At 43.0% G+C, this 16330-nt stretch overlaps 1 long non-coding RNA gene across 1 annotated transcript; it reads left to right on the forward strand.

Moving 5' to 3' along the window:
- Window positions 1-3846: 3846 nt before the first annotated feature.
- Window positions 3847-12917, forward strand: LOC122232934. The gene is made up of 2 exons (XR_006210316.1): window positions 3847-3949; window positions 12606-12917. It is a non-coding gene; the product is annotated as an uncharacterized LOC122232934 (long non-coding RNA).
- The last annotated feature ends 3413 nt before the right edge of the window (window positions 12918-16330 follow it).

Here is a 16330-nt window from a genome sequence, read left to right on the forward strand (position 1 = left end):
AGCTGGGGTGCCCACCAACTTTAAGAGAACCAGAACCTCCTACCTTCACTATCAATGGGCCAAGACTCCATTACTGTCCTGCCTGTGCTTGGAAACACAGGCATCCTTCTAACTCATAAAAGCAAAGGAGAAAAGGAAGAGAAATTTAGATTCCCATGTAGAGCCTTAAGAGATGATGAGTTTGAATTAGAAAGTAAAAGTTTTCTTGCTTCAGGCCCCCTGGAGAAGGGTGAAGAACCCAAGAAAATGAGGCAAGAAAGATGTCATCAGCTCTGTGCTCTGTTTGCCAAGGCCCCTTCTCCCTTTAGTCTCTAGGCCAGCCTTCTGTGTTGAACCGGACAAAAAGGGTCAGCAAAATGAACACACTAATTCCTCTTAGCTGATGGCCCTCAGACTGTACATAAGCATAAGACAAATAGTTCTGGCCATCTCAAATCATGATCCTGGCATGTTGCTGACCGAAAGTCAAGTATGCACCAATTGTTCAGACTCTTGCACTATTCCTGCCGTGGAAGAATTTGCCTAATAAATTTCCTTTCCATTGTGTGAGGGGGAAAGTCAAGCCGGCTCGGCCAGATAGCCCCACATGCTGAAGGCTCAGTATTTAATGCTTTTCCGGGTCTCTCCTGTTCAGCACTAGCCACCAGCCTTATTCAGCATTTACTCCCTGGTAGTGCCACAGACTGGTTGCTGGAAGAGGAGAAAGGCAGACAGATGTTGCTTCTCAGGTTTCAGAGTTTTAGGAGCCACTGGCTCCATGAGATTCAAATACCACAGGTGTTTCTCAACTTGAGCCAAGATGGTCAGATTACAACGGGAGACAGAACTTCATTATGGGCAGGGACATGAAATCAGAGATGGTGCGGTGTGGGCCTCTCAACGTCGCTGCTTAGGGCTGAATAAGTCAATAGGTCGGTCTCACGCTCTGCATAAAAACCTGGGCTTCATTCTATTTTCTTTATCAGAGAACCGATTAAATAGCATTTTATCCCAATAATGATGTCTCCAAGAGAACCCCTCTAAGCACCAGATCCACTCTCCAGGGGACACTACTTAACAGCAAGACCAACACAGAAGAGTTGAAGGACTCCTGTTGGTGGCCACCTGTCTCTTGTTGCCATGGGTTGGTTCCAACATGAAGGAATATTTTGCCACGTAAAGAACCGCTGCAGAACTTAAGTTACGTGTATTCTCTCTACTTATGTCAGTGGAAAATGTACAAGAAAAATGAAAGTGTCTTTTAAAACAACTATTTTCTAAAGCAAATCGTGTGAGCAAGAAAGATGACACATGAGCCAGGGCACCAAATTTTCCAACCCCGCAACACATGGGCTCCTCTGCAGGATTGCAGGAAACTCATATTTCCACTGGCATTTGGAAAGAAGGCTATTCTCCGGTGGATATCGATTGCATATTTCTCAGGTCTCTTCCTTCCTTCTATCTTTCTGCCTTCGTTTCCTTGATGAAAATAGAACAATCTCTATGATACCTCGCAATATGTAAGAGTAAGCAACATCTCTCGGAGTAGGTGTTGCAGTTCATGCTTGATTCTCCGTGTTATGGGACGAAGTCACTGGTCTTGGAGTCTGTTAGTTTGGATTCTCCCCCACCTCCTCCACCTTATGTTTCTCACATCCATATGGAGTGATTTTGGTGTCCTGGCTCTTTGATTTTATTGCAGGATTTCCATGGTGAGATTCTGAGAGGAAAGGGTGGTTACACAAATGCAGGGATCCATTTGAAAAATCAAACATGCAGGACTTGGGTGATCATCCTGCCTTGAAATAGAAGTCCAAGTGTAATCTCGATCATGAGGAATGGAAGTCAATACAATCAGGTGTAACCAGTCCTAGTAACTCGCGGCCTATTTCTTTACACTGCAGCAGCAGAAAATATCTTCAAAACTTAAATCAAATCATGACATTCTCTTGATCAGAATCTTCTAATGCCTTCCCTTCACTCTCAGAACAAAATTCAAAGTCCTCATCATGACATAAAAGGCCCTACGAACTCTGGCCCTTCCCTACTTCCACAGTTTCACCTCCTAACATTGCTTGTCCTTCACTCCGTTCTAACCACACAGGCATATTTGTTTCTCTAATACACAAAACAGATCCTGCCTCAGGGCCTTTTCACTTGCTGTCTTAGCTCCCTGGAATGTTTTCTGCACCAACAGCCACATATCTAAGTCTTTATTGATTCGTATTTCTGCTCAAAGAGGCTTTCTTAACCACCATATAACACCTTGTCTATCATTCTCCATTCTCTCATGTTACTTTTCTTTATAACACTAATATTTTTTATTGTTTATTTTCTGTCTCCTTCACCCAAATATAGATGGTTAGTAACTTTGTCTGCATTCCTAGACTACTGCCAAGCACATGGTAGGTATTCAATAAATATTTATAGGAGAAATGAATGAACACCTTATATTTAGTGTTCACATATCTTTATATCTCTCTCCATACATATTTTTCCAGGTACACACACCTACATTGCCCCCCGCACACATCACACATGACACACATACTAAGTATAAAACATCTAGGCATGAGGTCATTTCAAGTTCATTACGTATTAATTGAACATCCTCTTAGTGCAAAGCTGCAAAAGTGCAGGGGCAAGAGGAAAGTCCTAGAAAAAGGAATAAAAATGGTCTTATCTCTCCAGCAAAACCATTTGCTGTTAACTCAACTAAATCTGTCCTCCTTATCGTAATTGTGACAAAATGTACATGGGAAATTGTTTGTTTATCCTCTTATATGCTCTGAAATTTCACTTTACTTTTAAGCATGTCACTCCTTTAGATTTTTCCTTTTTCATATCATTGTGTCTTTGGGATTACAATTATTCTTTTACACTGAGTTACAATTTTGGAATTCCTGATGAAATACAATCCCAGTGCTGAGGTCGCGCAATTAATTCTTCAAAATAAGATTAAGAAACTCTGCATTCTGGATGGAAGACCCTGTATGGTGATTAGTTGCCTGAAAGAGCTTGTTACAAGCCAAATAGAAGGAGCTGTCATCCAGTTGATGGTTTCCAGGGATGAAGGCTCCAGGACCTGCAGTAATTTCATTTGTCATCGTTGCAAAACCAGATAGTCACGTGAGCTGCCAAAGCCTGCGGCAGAGGAGGGTTACTTGCCAACTGTCCTTAAGAATAGGAACACAAGGTAGACAAGGCAACTGCTGGAAATGAATTATTTCTGGCAGTTATATTATCATCATTATGAAAAATAGAGGCAGCGTGTTTGGATCTACTTGTAATAATTTCCCAACTCTGGGCACAAACTTTTAGTGATGAAGATGTTTCTAGAAACTATGAAGATTTCCACCAGCCTTGTCATTGTGAGAATAGGCTATGAGAAAGCTTTGATCACACAGGGCAGCCACACTAACCGGGAGGGAGAGAAAGAAGTGTGACCTGGCAGAGGGGTTTAGGTGCAAGCTGGAGGAGATTCACCTAGTTGGAGAGTCAGCAATCCCAAGGGTCTAAAAGTGCAGGTGATACTGAATTAAGCAACGGTGCCAAAGTGAAAAGTGGGGAGAAGCACGACCCCAAGGCACAGAGGGCTGCACTCTTACTCTGGCCAAATTGTCTATTTGTTGATTCATGGAAGTGCTTTGGCTGATAGCCGGGGATAAAAGGAAAGGACTCAACACCTGGAGAAGGGGGTAAGCAAGAGCTGAAAATGGCACAAAGACCATACATGGTCAGGGCAAGCTAAGTGATGTCATGGAAACAAATAATCCCTTTGAGTCACAAAGCTCAGTGACTTAAAACCATGAAGGTTCGTTTCTTGCTCATACTATATATTCATTGCATACCAGCAAGAGGCTCAGCAAGAGGGTCATTCAGGGACCCAGGCTGACAGTGTGGTCACCATCTCAAATGTTGCCTGTCACCTTGCCTGAGAGAAAGGAGGATCCCAGGGTATTGTGCACTGGTAATTAAATGATCTATCCCAGAAGCGACCCACATAAATTCCACTTACATTGGTCAGAAGTAATTTCACAGCCCCTATACAATAGAAAGCATTACCTACAGAGTAGGTAGGTAGAGGACAGAGAACTGGAAATACTGGTGAATGGCATTAATGACTGGTGCAACCCCGTCCTTGTCCAATGGGGTGCTGAGACTGTTGTCCAAGTCAGTGCTGATGTCCAGGGGAGTTTGGGAGTATGGAGGATGGAAAATGGGAGGTGGGAGGGCAAGGTTGATCCTAAATATTTGAGACTGAGCCCACAAAGTGGAGGTGGGGAGCCTGAGGTAGCAGAGAGGCATGTTACAGCTCAGTGGCCATGATAACTGCAGGCTGTTCCCCAGGTTGGGTCTGGGTCATGGGTCACTCAATCCCAGGTCCGTCCTCTCCCAACTGGGTAACTGAAACTACAAACATTCCTTTCTGCATCCTGATGGCTGCAGGTCCTCTAGTCCTTGTAGGAAAAGCCCATCAGAACATGTACCTGTGAGGAAATAGGGATGGGAAGAGTTGGGGAAGGGAGGAGGGGCAGACACACCTGGCTCTTGTTGTCCTTAGACTCAGAGAAATGCGTTTGTTTTATTTTCAATGACTATCATTGTAAGTCCCAAAACCCAAGGGAAAAAATATAAGGAAGAATTTTCTGAAGCTTTTGAAATCCCCAGATGAGTTCTAAGGGGAGGTAGAGAACTTTTGTTTGCTTAAGACTCTCGAGCAGTATTTCACAGTGTAGTTCAAGGCCACCTACATCTGAATCACCAGGGAGCTTGTTAAACATGAGGTTCCCTGGGCTTCTCCCCAGACTTACTCATCTGGGGATGAAGCCCAGAAATTTACATTTTGTTCCCCAGAAGAAACTTAGAGTTGGAGAATCATTGCTTTAAAAAGGGATAGGATTGCCATTGGGGTAGCACAAGTTGGTGCCCCTCAGAAACGGAAAAGGAAGCCCTTCTAGTTCTATGGTCTCATACTCCAGGGCAGCAGTTTAAAGATTCCAATGGATTCCACCAATTAGTCCTGTTGTTATTCTGGTTCATAACTGTATTCTGGCTCCCTTGTCTAAAACAGTTCCAACTTCCCCTAGCATTTGCCCGAGTCTGAGCTACCAGTTGCTGCAATGGGAAAGACAGGTGGCTGGGCCTGTGGGGTAGGGGGTCCGCTCTCTGCAGGAGACAATTACATGCTCTGAAAAGGACAACCATGGCTTGTCCTAAGCAACAGAGGGGAACTCTTGTCAACATTTTGAAAAGCTGGCGCCATGCTTGAAAGGGGCTGACGGGAGCCACTGATGGGTCTGGCTGAAAAACAATTGCTTATGAGGAGGATCAGTGTCAACTTTGAAGTGAGCCATGCTCGAATTAGCACCATCGTGGTAACAAGCAGAATGAGCAGGGCTGAAATGACATATTTCGTCAGGAAAGAGGCCTGTGTTTAAGGGAAGGACTCTTTCAAAGGAAACAATGCATGAGACTTGGATGAGAAGCTTCTGGCTCCTTGTTTGTCTGGCTTTTAACAACCTCAGCGAAGTTCACATTTAGTTGAGTGGCTCATTCCTTGAATTGAGTTAAGTGTGTAGCTTCTGTATTTCTATGGCAGATGGAACCTGCCCTTTCTGGATTGTTGTACAGGTTCCACCATTCACGTGCTGTGTCCTTAGGCATCATGGAGCCCCAATTTGCTCCTGAGTTTCCAAAGGCGGGATTCCATGCCTTCCCCACTGACTGAAGGGTCTCTACACAGCTCGAGGGGTGAAGTTCTCCTGCTCTGAAGGGATCACCTCCTTCACGTGCGTCTGCAGAGAGTGATGGTGGTGTTTTGGGTGGTAATGGTAGTAGAAAAGTTGAGTGAGCAATGATTTTGTCCTCTTCCCAACCTCTGCCCTCCTTGCTTCCCCCCATTGCTGTTCACTCTACCAGCAGCCGCCATTCACTAACTTCTCATCTCAGCTCCAAACTCCTTGATTTTCTTCATGTGAAGTTGTTCCTTTCTCTTCACAGAGCCTCTTGGGAAAAGCTTCTCATGGCCAAACCAGGGTTTTGAACTGGGTCTTCTGCTCCTCCCCAGCTCTGGGTGGGAGGTAGGAACTGGAACAGGAAGTTAGTTATTCTTCCAATTACATCTTCATAAGCCTTTGCTTTCTTGACTTCCTCATGTATAAAATGTGGGAATAATGCCTCCCTTTAAGGATAAGATTCAGTCTCTAAAAAGTCTAGCCCAGTGTCTGGCAAAAAAAAAAAAAAGATCATGTGATACATATTTCTTGAATTTAATCAGACTATTTTGATTAATTTTACAAATGATATTATTATGATAATGACTTTCTGTTTGGAAACAGCACTGATTTGGGCTCTGACATCAGTCACATTATGGATGTCACAAAAGGCAGGATTTTTATTCTATCTGCCATATATAAAACAAACAGCTCTACTTGTCTTAATTTAGGGGTAAAGTGTTTTTGCCTCTTTCCTCTTAAAAGCATTCTTTAACGGAGCCCAAAGTACACAGTTAGAATCCACTATCCAGTTTGTAATTGAAATCAGGAGTCCATTATTAGCTTTCTGGATATACGCAGGCTGCTTATTTAATACTTCTCCACCCAGTTTCTCCTCGTTGGTAAGATGGGGACAACGTTCATCTTCCTGATGGTCATTTGTCAGCTGTGTTGTAAAGATGAATAAAAAGATCCCTCAAACACTTGCAATTCCTCAAAAGAAAATGTTGCCGTAGTAACCCAAAGCATTTCAGGTCTCGGTTCATTTTTGGAAAATTTTTCCAAAACTGGTTTCTGCGTGGGGGAAAAAGAGAGACATCACGTTAAAATCACCCATTCGGGTAACACCTGGCAGCTTATCTACAGATCAGGAGTCACTTCCGGAAGGTTACAGAGCGCGTGTGGTGAGAGTTACTTGCAAAGAAAAAGCTTAGCACAGCTCCTCACAGCTCAGCCATCTGGCCAGCCCTCTTGCCCCACCACCCTTCTGTCGCTCACCTGGTGGAGGGCCTGCCCAGGGACAGCAGGGGGCAGGTCTGCAGGTCCAAGACTAGGCTCGTGCTGCAGCAGCAAGCACAGTGATCCAGCCATGAGACAGGATAGCCCATTAATTGGCTAATTTTGCTTATAATGTTTGGTCACTACTTGGCAGGCCCTGCCGTCTCTTGGGTGGTATTTACTTGGGCTCCTTTGGAGAAGTGGTCTGGTTTGGAATTGTTGTTGTTATTGTTGTTGTTGTTGTTGTTGTTGTGTGTGTGTGTGTTTCTAAGCCATTTTTGGTTCCTTGTGAGCATTTATTAGAACTTGTGGAAGAGGAACCCATGGCTCTATCCCTTATTTGATGTTTTAGTTCAATGATGTCTGTCTATTTCTTCGGCATTTTGTCTCTCAAACCTTTTACAAGCCTTGGAAACATAGGGGTTTTTTTTTTGACACAGTCCCCCCACCAAAACCAACCTAATCCCCAATTCTTCCTCCTTCAGGCCTAGAGAGGAAACAGGTCTCCTACTATCAACTTCAAAGTCTTTAAGAACTTCCTAATTGTCTACTCCCCTTCTCTTCCCCCCCCAAGAAAAGGGCATTCCCACTTTCTCTTTTTCTAGTCCTGTTCTAGAATTGCCTTTGTATTCCTCACAGTTTTCCCAGCTTCCTCTTTTACTCATCAAAGATTTTCTGAAATTCCATTTCCTTTGCTGTGACCATTCTGCCCGTCAGAGGGATGTTGGTGACTTCTCTCAACACCCAGTGCAGACGGTCTTTTCATTCTTCCAGTTCCCTCAGCTTTTGCATATTGAAGTTTCCTTAATTTACCTATTTCCCTAATACCTGCCCTTGGGGTGTGTGACTTCCCAGCCTCGTGGCTTTTCAGTATGCCAAGTCCTTAATGTCAGCTGTTGTCTTTACTTAACCTTGTCTACTCTTTCTATGGCTCCAGGTATTTGGGGTAATTTAATTTTCTTTCACAATGATGAGGAGCTCTGGTTTACAAATGGCAAAATGAGGTGCAGATAGATTCCTCAGAACAAATTAGTGGCTTGATTAGACATGGAGTTAATCTTCCAATGCATGAGTTATTTGGCCACATTCCCCAGAGTTTCTCATTTTTTTCTAGGTCCCACTATACATGTGCAGAAAAGACAGGAGGTTTTTTTTTTTTTTTAATTCTACGTTCTGCTCCATTTCCCCTACAAATGGGTGGGCATTTTATAAATGCTATATGATGAACATGAAACCTCCCCTTATAAAGAACAACAACATTTGAACCTTTATCTATTTTTTAAGCCTCTAATAAGCTCTCAGAATGTGACTTGTTTTTCTGAGGGAAATGATTTGGTTAATGGTCATTACGGTTCTTTTCAAGGATAAGACAGAGTCATTGAAACCCAATTCCTTTTGAAGCTATCCTTCCTAGTGAAATTGTAACTCTGGGGCCAGTGTGTGTGTGTGTGTGTGTGTGTGTGTGTGTGCGCGCGCGCGCGTGCGCACACATGCATGTCTTGGGGTCCTGGTGAGAAGAACCAAACTGTAAGCATCTTGGAGGAAACATTCATTGCTAAATTTGAACTTAAGAGCTCTTCCCTGAGCTCGAGTTTCACTGAAAACCCAGAGCATGGGCCAAATTCAGCGAAAGGCTTATTTGCAGTTGTGACCCTTGAGGGCTGGGCAAATTTGATAGTTCTTCAGGACTGATTTCTCGAGGACCCTGGGTCAGTCTGTGGGAGACGGTCTGGGTCCAATTAGGACTTGATGTGTGAGGAGGGTTTACCTGTGATCTAAAGGACACTTTGGCGGTCCTCTAAAGGGAAGCCACACGCATGCACACCCTCACAGAGACAGACAGACAGACATCCGAGTTACATAAGGTTTGCATGTGAGAGGCTTTTCCTACTATATTTCACTTGGATACTTTCAGGTTCAGAGAACTGTATTTAAAAAAAAAAAAAAAAGGATACTTTCTGTGGGAAATTCAGAAACCTGAAACAAAAAGAGAGACTGCTCTATATCCTCCCTGGGCTATGTTGGCCCCAGTTTTACTCATCTGCTGGGGCCTTCTGGGTGATAGTCGGAAGGATGGTAATCACTGGTGCTCACTTTGGAACTTCAACTTGAAAGAAACATTTCTGACATAAATAATTTGCAAGCACCAGATCTAGAAAACCACAGCGTGGCTTCCCAATTATTAAACGCAGGCCAACACTCATGCGTGCTTTGCTCCATGAGATGCTTTTTACATAAAACAATTATATCTGCCTGTGTATCTTGTCACCAATCAAATCACTGCTTTGTGTTAAAGCAAGACAAATACAAGCCTGCATTCCTTGCACTGGGAAAAACCTAAGTGAATTATTCTGAAAATTTGATTGTGAGATATGCCTGCTCCATCTGAGAGACAGAGAGGGAGAGAGAGAGAGAGAGGGAGAGAGAAGAGAGAGAGAGAGAGAGAGACAGAGAGGCAGAGTTGACCCTTTGTCCCTATAAAACCCCCACTGCAGTGGAATAAGCTTCTCACGTTTACTGATAAATGATGATAGAAAAGAATTAGGCAATTTCTACTTCTTAAAAAATAACCACGAAAAGCAACACAAAAACAAATCCCTCCCCCTCAAAAGAAACAGTGGGAGAAGAAATGTAAAATGATTTCCAAATAGCACGTTTGGTGAGGAATACAGAGTGGCCTCTTTCTCCCTCATGCCTCTGCGTGTTTTCCTCTTTGTTTTGACTCTGACCTCAGTTCTCCACATCTGGTATGATAGAAAGCAAGAAGACTGAATTCTACAACATGGCTGACATCTTAAAGGAAGTCTCAGTTACATGACAGAACTTTAGAAGAGCTTTTTCTACACTAGAGAGAAGATAAGGGGGAGGAAAGTAGGTGTGCGTGTGGGTCCGCTCATGCAAAATTTGTATCTAAAGACAAAAATCCTGTGTGTCTGGAAATAATTGAGACCCCACATGATACATAAATCACTGAAGGAAAATGCATAAACAACCCAGATAGCAACCGAGAAACAGATTAATGTAAAATCATATAATTTGGTGACACGTTGGCTTCTGCCTTCTTTTTAGGTAATGAAATCAAATGTTTGTGTAGTCTGGTTTCCAGGACATTCCCTTTCAAGTATCTTCAAAAACGTTATCTTATCTCTGGCTCACTCCCCTCTTAACCTTGGTCCGATGTCTAGGATAACGATGGTGAGTGCTCACATGATCCAGAAAGCAGTATGTTAACCGTACGGGGCTCAGAACTGTTCATGGGATGGAGACATGGCGTGTGAATACTCTGTGGTACAGCGGCAGAAAGGAGGGACGGAGGGCCTTTATGTTGTCTGATAATGCAGCTCTTTGAAACATTGCTGGCAGACTCTCTTCACATCATGTCACACGAGACAAGAACTGGGACAGGCCCTCTCTGCTTCTCGATTCATCGACCTGCCATACAATACAACAAACCGGCTTTTTCAAGGCCCCCTGAATGAAGGCCCGTGCCTGCAAGGGAAATTTAATTGGATTTCTTTATGGGTTGCAACAATCCAATGAAAAATTATGTAAGAATGGCATGATTCAGTTTCAGCATGCACTTGAATAATAATATTTTTTTATTTATAACAAGAATTCTTTAAAAAATAATAAGAATTTTTAAATGAAAACACCCTGCACCAGCACTTTTCAGCTCAGCTAGACCAGGCAGCCCAACTTTATTCATGGTAGCTTGTGTTGTGTTGTGTCGTTGTCCCAGCTTAGAAAATGATTTTAAATGCATAGATTACATTCAGAATGGAGTCGGAGGCTTTCAAAGCACCTGGTTCGCCTTTCTGGAAGAATAATGTTGTCTTTAACAATGTCCCCTGCTTTGAACCCAAGTGCATTTGTGAATCCTGGAGAGGAAGAAAATGTCCATCACTCCGTCCATTCTTTGGAACATCTCTGTGACCTTCGAAGATTAAGTCCTCTGTCATGTTTTGACATCTCCAAATTGGTTGAGGCAGCCTTGAGGATTCTTTCTTATCCTCCTCCTGAAAGTGGGCAAGTGGCTAATGTCTGCCTAAAAACTCCCTCCTTGACATTCCTTTGCTAAGGCCCTCCTTCCTAATTCCATGATTTGAGGTGTCCTTTTTGGCTCCCTGGGGTAAAAAAAGAGCTCACTGCATCCACCTAAATCCACAAATTTTCACACAATTGAAATACAAGGTGGTCGATCATTTAGGCTCATGTCCTTTATGACCGTAGCTATCCTGTCATTTATTCATCAAATCACACACTCTTCCCACTGCTGAAAATACATCTTCTTCACCTAGTTCACCTGGACAACCCAAACTCTTCCTACAAGACTGGGTTCCAGCATCAACTCCTCTGTAAGGCTTCTTATACCCCTTCACCCATTCCAAAGAAAGTGCTTTCCCCTGCAGCTCCCGCTGTCCCTGTTGTGTACACACATACCTCTCCATTACTGTTCGTGTCACACTGTTAGCCATGGGCTAGGCTCTCACAGTAGACGGTGAGCTGAGTATGAGAGCCATCCGCCATATTTACCGTTGTATTCTCTGTACTTGGATACAGTACCTGGCACAAAACAGGAATTTAATAAATAGTTCTTAAGTGTATGAATGAATCGATGAATGATGAATGAGTTGATGAATGGGTAAAGATAAAATATGGGTAGCCCTCACATGCCCAGCCAAAAAGAAATCTATTTTTCCAAAGAAGCAGGAATAAAATGCAGGATTTTACACTCCCGAACCAGGGCTCCGTGATCAATTTCTATAGAAATAACAAACATCATACTCATTTATGTAGAAACAATATGCCTAAAAACTGTACAGTGGAAAGCTTTTAAATACACATAAATTGGTTGAACAGGGCACTCCAGTAACCAATCACTTGGTATTTGCATGATAGCTCATGATAATAATAGTGCCTGACATTAGTATGTGCCTTGCAGTTTTCAAAGTACGTTTTCATTCTCGATCTTGTGTTTATTCAGCAAATATTTACTGAAGGCCGGCAATGAGGTTATCACTCTGTTATGATATGCTACCTTGAGCAAAATAGGCCTCATGAAGCTTACAGTCTAGGGGAGGAGGTGGATTTTAAGCAAATCATTGCACAGAAGATTTTAACCACAAAGAGTACTGCACATGAAAAGGAACAGAATAATAGGAGGGTTTCTATCACATTTTATTTTACTTGAGTTTTGTATTCTTGTGAAGATTGCAGATAAGTACCCATTATCATGTGTTATGTTGAAGCCAAAATGAACAAACTTTACCATGGCTAGTAAGAATGGAAGAAAGATTAGAATCCAGTTCTGCTTCCAAGTGGGGCTAGGTATTGAGGATGGCTTGAGTCTGAGCTACACAAGCTACTTTCTTGGGACACTCCAGAAACGTCTCCACTGAGCTAGAAGTGAGAGGGCCCAGCTTTGTGAATGGGAAGGACCTGGAGGCCAGAAAGCAGCCCTTACAGGAGTGTACCACACGTGGGAGGCTTAGTTGTCTGAGCGTGTTCGCGTGTGTGTGATGGGGCTGGTGTTGATGTCTTCTAGCCTCCTGTTATTGACATGACAATGGCCACCATTTGAGCATTTATTACATGCTAGGTATTTACAATATGTCAATCTCTATTTTACAGGTCACCAAAAGGCAGGATGTCACAAGAGCCAGAGCTTAGAGAAATTAAGGAACCTGCTCAAGAGCACACAGCCAGAAGGTGATGGGACGGGGATTTGAACACAGTTCTGGGGCCTCAGAACCTGTGTATGCAGCTGTGCCTTCTACTCTCTGACCTGCAGATCTCATGGTTTTATAAATTTGGCAGAGGCTGTCAAAAGAACTTTTCCACCATCTTTGGTCTTACACTGGAACATAGATGTCAGAGGATTCCCAGGATAATCAGATTGGCTGCTTTTAAATGATGAAGATTAAAAATGGGTTTTAGACTTTGGTAAGAACTCTCTCTCTCTCTCTCTCTCTCTCACACACACACACACACACACACACACACACACTCCTGCTCTGCAGCTTGTCTTTCTAACTCCACTTTCTTGTCACCAAGAAGAGACCTCAAACGGGTTTGGGGCCTCTTTGACTTCAATGGAATCCACATGTGTGCATCTGGAGACAGCGTTTGGCTAGTGGGAAAGAAATGAATTGTCATTTTCAGTGACCGTAGAGAGAAAACTTGATCCAAGAGCCTCTTTTTACCATGGGAAGTAGCTTTGTTGGTAACAGTCCTAATCTTCTTTTTCAGCGGGTGAACAGGGTAATGATGCTTTTGGCCAAGGGTCATAGGGAGTGTGGCACGTGGGGGAATAGCTAAGCATTCACAGGAGGAAATGCAATCGCAGGCATTGTAAAACCGTTGCCATTCAACCCACTCCAACGTCTCCAGCCCTTCACATTTCAGTCACTCATAACTTTACGACAAATTCTCCTTTTGGGATAAAACTTTCCAAGTTCAGTCTTTGTTCCCTAGGGGTCAGCTTTTTATGGGAAATTTGTGCTAAATCAGCATAGCTCTGTTCAAGTTGGGGAAATACTAGACACAATACACTTTTCCTCCACCAACTTGAAAGGGATGGTCGGCAGGGAGCATCCCCTGAGGTTGCCGACTTGGGGACGTCTCTTGTTTCTAAAAGTTTCAGGCTTGGATACGCTCATAGTGATGATGAGAAACAGCATTGTCAGTTTCAGAAATGTCTGGATCAATGACAGAGCCAATAAAAGGATATTGTTGGGGAATGGAGACAAATGTGAGGGAGATTGGGAGGCAGTAAGCGAATGAACAAAGAGATAGTATAACACAGAAAATATCAATTGAAAGGGACTTCTCTGATTCATGGGGGGAAAGAAACCAACAAAATTTCAGTTTTAAATGGGAAAACATAATTCTAGAACACACCCATCTGTGCAGGCAGTCACAAGAGCTAGTCTCTTAAATTGGCTAGCTGACGTCTTCTGAGGATCTACCAAGAGTCAGACAGCACATGAAGCCATTGGCATTATGTTCCCTCATTCTCACCACAAGCCCTTATGGCAGAAATTACTATCCCCATTTTACAGATTGGGAAACAGAAGCTTGTTTGTTCATATAGCCAAAATATTTGAAGAAGCTTTTCATAGAATTAAAATGGTGAACACAACCACAAAGTCCCCTTCTCAGGAAAATCACATTCATGTGGGGCAGGGCAGAGATAGGTAATAACCAGTTACATGCCAAGCAGCTATAAGGATGATGTAGAAAAATAAACCAGGTGTGAGATGCATCGGGGGCCAAGGCAGAGCTCCCTGATGAGGTGACATGTAAGCATAGCCAGGAGGAGAAGTGTTCTTCGTGGCTGAAGCACAGAGAACAAAAGAGAGGGTGATAAGACATGAAGTTAGAGGGCTAGTCAACAGCAAGATCACACAGGGTTTTGTGGGCCTTGAGAAGGCTTTACATTTTATTTTAATTGCAAAAGCAAGGAACTGGAGGGCGAGGGAACAGCACACATTCGACTGCTATAATAATAGAAGAAGATGGAAGTCTAATTCTCTCTCATGCAATATCCAGAGGCAGGAGGTCCAGAGTTGTTAGAATGGCTTCCCTGGAGCGTGATGATGGACATCAGCTCACCAGCAAGAAAGAAGAGAGGGAAGCAGAGGAGCCTCTGCTTCTCTAAACAAGTGGCATTGTACATGTCGCTTCTGCTCATGGACTACGTGCTCCAACCTAGTCACATGAGCACACCAACTGCAATGGAAGCTAAAGACAGAGTCTCCAGTCATCACCAGATAAAGTTTGGAGGGTCTGTTATTAAGGGAAGAAAGGGAGAATGGATGTTGGGGGACAGCTAGGATTCAGTCACAGAAGGTTTTGACTAGAGGAGTAACATGGTCTGACCTTATGTTTTTAAAAGACTGCCTTAAACATTGGCTTGAAAAATCATCTGGTGGGGCAGGAATGGAAATAAGAAGCCTAATTAGGAATGAATTTTAATAATCCAGATAATGAATAATGATGGCACATTCTAAGGTGACAGGATTAAAGATGTTGAGGAGTGTCCAGATTCTGGGTATATTTAAAAGTAAAGCTAGAAAGATTTCCTGATGGATAAAAAAGTGAGGTCAAAGATGACTCTGAAAATTTTTAAATTTTTTTTTAACGTTTATTTATTTTTGAGACAGAGAGAGACACAGCATGAATGGGGGAGGGGCAGAGAGAGAGGGAGACACAGAACTGGAAGCAGGCTCCAGGCTCTGAGCCATCAGCCCAGAGCCTGACGCGGGGCTCGAACTCGCGGACCACAAGATCGTGACCTGAGCTGAAGTCGGACGCTTAACCGACTGAGCCACCCAGGTACCCCTGAAAATTTTTAACTTGAATACTAAGAGAATGGACTTAACATTTACTGAGATGGGTAAGAGTGGGTAAAGGGCAGGTTTGGGGCGAAATTAAGAGTCTGGTTTTGGACATATTAAGTATGGGATGACTATCAATCATCCAAATAGAAATGTCTGAAAGGAAGTTAGAATTGGACCCTCACATTTGGGAAGAAGATCAGGGCTGGACATTTAAAGCCACACTCGCGATAGATAATGACCTTGGTATACCTAAGATCCCTATACACACATCTGTCTTATGATAAATCCTCTGCTTTCTCCACTAGGCCACAGTAGCAATCTGACCCTCCATCACCTGGGAACTGCTGGTCTACCTCTTCAGACCTATTGCTATTGCTCCTCCCTTCTTCTTCTCCCCCTACACCTTGCTTCAACTTTAATTTGTACTTTAATTTAACTTTAATTTCTTTCTTTCTAAAGAAAGAAAACAAAATATGTTTGAGTCCAAGAGAGAGACTACCCAGAAATCTGTGTCCTAAGGGCCAGAAACCCTAAAAGGTAATCTAAAGAACATGAGATGAGAAACAGAGCTGAGAATAAAAGCTGGTGGACTGGGGTCACCAGATAAAAGGAGTCATGAGTCTTTGAAAGAACAAGTCATAGATAAAACAGTGGGGTGAGGTGGCAGCTGGGATGGGTGGTTGAAGTTGTCAGGAGAATAGAAGGAAGAATACTGCCAGAGCCCAGGAAGTTAGATGAAGAGCTTCTGGGACCATGTCTTTGAATGTGCGGAAAGTGTAGGGCTAACCTTTAGTTCAGAGCTCTGTTTACCTAGTCAAGACAGCTGCTTAAAGGAGCTGTTCATGGTACAGCTATTAAAAGCAGCTTTTATAAAGATATCATGGGGGCCTGGGAAAGCCTTAAAATAAATTTCCTTTAATTTTCACCATCTCTTTGTTTCTACCAAGACTTAAAATAAATTTCCTTTAATTTTCCTTATCTCTTTGTTTCTACCAAGACTACATTAGCTGAAAA

Source organism: Panthera tigris, chromosome D4 (assembly GCF_018350195.1).
Source record: "Panthera tigris isolate Pti1 chromosome D4, P.tigris_Pti1_mat1.1, whole genome shotgun sequence".
In the NCBI taxonomy this organism is placed as follows: domain Eukaryota; kingdom Metazoa; phylum Chordata; class Mammalia; order Carnivora; family Felidae; genus Panthera; species Panthera tigris.